This window comes from Salmo salar, chromosome ssa02 (genome assembly GCF_905237065.1).
Source record: "Salmo salar chromosome ssa02, Ssal_v3.1, whole genome shotgun sequence".
Classification (NCBI taxonomy): domain Eukaryota; kingdom Metazoa; phylum Chordata; class Actinopteri; order Salmoniformes; family Salmonidae; genus Salmo; species Salmo salar.
In genome coordinates this window covers 60,641,525-60,647,139 of record NC_059443.1, presented here as the reverse complement: position 1 = coordinate 60,647,139, position 5,615 = coordinate 60,641,525, and positions in this window count along the sequence as shown.

Below are 5,615 nucleotides of genomic sequence, written 5' to 3'. Positions count from 1 at the left end.
ACACTTGTTAATATTCTCGAACTTCTGCTAAAAGTATCGTCTTGGAAATTTTGTCAGTGAGAGAGGGAGGGGGGAGAGCGAGGGAGAGCGAGGATGGGAGAGAACAGGAATACTGTATATAAGATTGTTTCATGTTCGAGGGTCCTAGGGGGGATATGATGCAGACAACAGTAAATTAAAGAGGAAGCTGTACAACAGCCTTAAATAAACCAGATATTTTCATACACTTTTTTTATTTCTTTCATTTTTTATTTTGATCTTGTGTTAGTGGTTCAGTTTTCAAAGGCTCAGCTCGCCCGAAGTATCCATCTCTCCATTTCCCCGCCATCTTCAAGTCATCTTGTTTTTCAATCACTCTTCCTGTCATAACATCAACGTCATTAATTTCACTCACCTCTCTATGGCATGAAGACTTTTCTCTAGCTCTCTGACACGTTCCGTACTCTCAGTTGAGTATACTCTGTTATCGCACTCTCTCTCCCTGGCAAGACTCACCTGTAAGTGGAGGGCCCTAGTCAAAAAGTAGTGCACTATAGGGAATAGGGTGCCATGTGGGACGCAAACTGTGATCGGAAAGCCATTACAGCCATCTATTCACTTAATCTTAATAGCCTGCTGGACATTTACCTCTACGATATGATGTAGTAGCCCGCAGCACCACCCACCAGTTTTTTGCCGTGTAGACTATTCATCCATTTCTCAGTCTGTCTTTCTGTTGTTTCAGCCTGTCCTTTTCTGAGTGTCTGTAGCTGAGATTGGTGTAGGTTAGGTGGACTTGGTTGGTTATACAAGGTTTTTTTGGTGGGTGATGCAGGGAGAAGGTGGATGCTGAATTAAAGAATAAGGCTTATCCCGAGAGTCGAGGTTTGAGCTCTGACTAGCTTTCTGCTTGGCTGAAAAAACAAGTGTCATTCCAAGTCGTTTCAGCGAGCCATGACACCCACTGTCTCAGATTGTTCTGAAATCGTTTCTGTAGTTAGAAATCCTCTTTCTTGTAGTTTGAGGTGGAATGACCCAAGTAATAACTGGACAGAATCCAACCGTTTTCAGATTGTAACACACACTGTATTCCTACCATCCATGACTTGAATCACATAACTTACCATGTAGAAAATTGTGTTTGTAAAAAAAAAAGGATGGAGAGACATGGACCTAGTAGAAATAGAGAAAAATGGCAACAACGCTTGTAACGTCCCCCTGTTCAGATTACTTCATAAAAACTGAGGTCTGGGCGTTAGTACACTTTAGTTGAACTTCACTCAGAAGTCTGCTGGCGTTACATAGTTCACATGGCATATCACTTCCACTGTCAGGCTACTGTAAACCATGGACCTGAAATCCCACAGTACCAATACACGGACTGGATTATGGCATAATGTTTACTACATTACAACACTAACAAACAGATTCTTGTCGGATAGAGCAGAGTCAACCAGGACTACAACTGGGTACAAGGCCATGGAAACAGAACACACAAAACCAAGATACAAAAATATATCGTTTATTACAATGTTATAAATAGGTAATAGTTTAAATGACTCAAGCAGCGGTAGGTGTTGAAGGCTGTACCAAAGATGTTGTCTGTTGCACAAGAAGCTTGCTGAAAGTAGCTAAGTAGTGGCTGAGTAAAATACACACCCATCTAGTTAAAAGGATATCACACACTTGATATATGCGTTCTTAGGTAAGGCAGCGCAAACAGTGAGAAGCCACACAAGGCTGCAATAGTTAGTTCAATAGAAATGTCCGCCTTCCCCTTTAATAATATACATATCAACATACAACCAATTATATAGGTTGCACTTTACCTTGTTGGGCTTCAAGCTGCCACATCAAGATACAACCATTGACTATGTCTTCCTTTAATATAGCTTACCAATGGTCATCAACGATACATTTAAAAACCAACCTTGACGCAACTGGAGTGGCAGCTTGGCGTCCAGCAGATACCTTTCACAATAGAAAACACTAAAGACTTGGACCAGTAAAAGGGGATGTTTACCCTGTAACACACTGTCTATGTTTAATGTATAACTAGGACTCGTCTTTAGTAGGTCCCTCACATCCAGGCCCGAAATATGGTTTACACCTCTTTAAACTTCCCCCCATTCATTTGTCAACCACGGCATGCTCTGTCAACTCCACCATATTGTATTTAAGTGATTGTCAGCATATTACAGGGATGACAGGAAGTCAATAGCTCCTTCTGTAAATGGTGACAAATGCAGGTTCCTCTCTGCTCCCACGCCCTGACAAAAAAAGCTCTCATATCATCCTCCGATCCCCCGTCCACATCCTTTCTAATTTCCTAGTGTGCTACTTTCATCCTGTCAAAACACGTCATCGTCAGCATCCGACAGTCATATCTTTCAAAACACACACACACGCACACACGCACGCACGCACGCACGCACGCACGCACGCACGCACACACACACACACACACACACACACAGTCTTGTCCAGCTAAACTTGTGGGGACACATAATTCAGTCCCATTTAAAATCCTATTTCCTCTTACTCTAACCCTAACCCAAAAACCTGAACTTAACTCTAACCCCATCCCTAAACCTAGCTCCTAACCCTAAAACCTGAACCCAACTCCTAACCATAAAACGAACCCTAGCTCTTAACCCTAAACCTAATTCTAACCCTAACACTAATCATAACCTTTACCCTAAACCCCCTGGAAATAGCATTTGACCATATGGGGACCAACAATCTGTCGGAAAGATATCAGTTTGTCTCTGTGAATGGTTTGTCCTCTGACAAATCAACTGTAAATTTCGGTGTTCCTCAAGGTTCCGTTTTAGGACCACTATTGTTTTCACTATATATTTTACCTCTTGGGGATGTCATTCGAAAACATAATGTTAAATAATGTCACTGCTATACGGATGACACAGAGCTGTACATTTCAATGAAACATGGTGAAGCCCCAAAATTGCCCTCGCTAGAAGCCTGTGTTTCAGACATAAGGAAGTGGATGGCTGCAAACTTTCTACTTTTAAACTCAACCTTTAAACAAAACAGAGATGCTTGTTCTAGGTCCCAAGAAAGAAAGAGATCTTCTGTTGAATCTGACAATTAATATTGATGGTTGTACAGTCGTCTCAAATAAAACTGTGAAGGACCTCGGCGTTACTCTGGACCCTGATCTCTCTTTTGAAGAACATATCAAGACTGTTTCAAGGACAGCTTTCTTTCCATCTACGTAACATTGCAAAAATCTGAAACTTTCTGTCCAAAAATGATGCAGAAAAATGTATCTATGCTTTTGTTACTTCGAGGTTGGACTACTGCAATGCTCTACTTTCCGGCTACCCGGATAAAGCACTAAATAAACTTCAGTTAGTGCTAAATACGGCTGCTAGAATCCTGACTAGAACCAAAAAATTTGAACATATTACTCCAGTGCTAGCCTCCCTACACTGGCTTCCTGTTAAGGCAAGGGCTGATTTCAAGGTTTTACTGCTAACCTACAAAGCATTACATGGGCTTGCTCCTACCTATCTTTCTGATTTAGTCCTGCCGTACATACCTATACGTAGGCTATGGTCACAAGACGCAGGCCTCCTAATTGTCCCTAGAATTTCTAAGCAAACAGCTGGAAGCAGGGCTTTCTCCTATAGAGCTGGTCTGCCTACCCATATGAGAGACGCAGACTCGGTCTCAACCTTTAAGTCTTTACTGAAGACTCATCTCTTCAGTAGGTCCTATGATTGAGTGTAGTCTGGCCCAGGAGTGTGAAGGTGAACGGAAAGGCTCTGGAGCAACGAACCGCCCTTGCTGTCTCTGCCTGGCCGGTTCCCCTCTCTCCACTGGGATTCTCTGCCTCTAACCCTATTACAGGGGCTGAGTCACTGGCTTATTGGCGTTCTTCCATGCTGTCCCTAGGAGGGGTGCGTCACTTGAGTGGGTTAAGTCACTGACGTGGTCTTCCTGTCTGGGTTGGCGCCCCCCCTTGGGTTGTGACGTGGCGGAGATCTTTGTGGGCTATACTCGGCCTTGTCTCAGGATGGTAAGTTGGTGGTTGAAGTTATCCCTCTTGTGGTGTGGGGGCTGTGCTTTGGCAAAGTGGGTGGGGTTATATCCTTCCTGTTTGGCCCTGTCCGGGGGTATCATCGGATCGGGCCACAGTGTCTCCTGACCCCTCCTGTCTCAGCCTCCAGTATTTATGCTGCAGTAGTTTATGTGTCGGGGGGCTAAGGTCAGTCTGTTATATCTGGAGTATTTCTCCTGTCTTATCCGGTGTCCTGTGTAAATTTAAGTATGCTCTCTCTAATTCTCCCTTTCTCTCTTTCTTTCTCTCTCTCGGAGGACCTGAGCCCTAGGACCATGCCTCAGGACTACCTGGCATGATGACTCCTTGCTGTCCCCAGTCCACCTGGCCGTGCTGCTGCTCCAGTTTCAACTGTTCTGCCTGCGGCTATGGAACCCTGACCTGTTCACCGGACATGCTACCTGTTCACCGGACGTGCTACCTGTTCACCGGACGTGCTACCTGTCCCAGACCTGCTGTTTTCAAGTCTCTAGAGACAGCAGGAGCGGTAGAGATACTCTCAATGATCGGCTATGAAAAGCCAACTGACATTTACTCTTGAGGTGCTGACTTGTTGCACCCTCGACAACTACAGTGATTATTATTATTTGACCATGCAGGTCATTTATGAACATTTGAACATTTTAGCCATGTTCTGTTATAATCTCCACCCGGCACAGCCAGAAGAGGACTGGCCACCCCTCATAGCCTGGTTCCTCTCTAGGTTTCTTCCTAGGTTCTGGCCTTTCTAGGGAGTTTTTCCTAGCCACCATGCTTCTACACCTGCATTGCTTGCTGTTTGGGGCTTTAGGCTGGGTTTCTGTACAGCACTTTGAGATATCAGCTGATGTAAGAAGGGCTATATAAAAAAAAATTGATTTGGACTTCTGGTCCCCACAAGAACAGTTAAACACGTCCACACACACACACACACACACACACACACACACACACACACACACACACACACACACACACACACACACACACACACACACACACACACACACACACACACACGCACACACGCACGCACGCACGCACGCACGCACACACACACACAGCTCTGAACGCCTCACTCAATTATTCCCTCAGTAAGGTTGAACCCCCCCACAGGTTGCTGTGTGTGTGATATTAGCCACTCGATTGTGTGCCCTTGACGTCTCTCATCTTGTTTCTGATAAAAACAGAACTCTGTCTTTATTTGTAAATGTGTCAATCGAGAACGTATGAAAGGAAGAGATCAAACTGGCATGTGAGGTAGACTGACTACCTTCTGTACAACATTTAATGCATTCCATTTGTTATTCATGTAATACCTTACTGCATGGAAGTAGCAGTGTTTCACCACCTATGGCTTTGTCTCTTCCACCATCTATCATGCCTTTTTGTAGAGTTCCACATCTAGTCATTTAGGAAAATGTAGGAAAATGTTGACTTTCTCTCTGAAATGATTACGCAACCAGCGAAAACATATCACAAGGGGATCTCTCTGAAATGTTTAATAAGTGAATCGATTCTATTATTAATTTGTGATTTTTTTTAATCCATGATAAAGTTGTGTGTATACTCT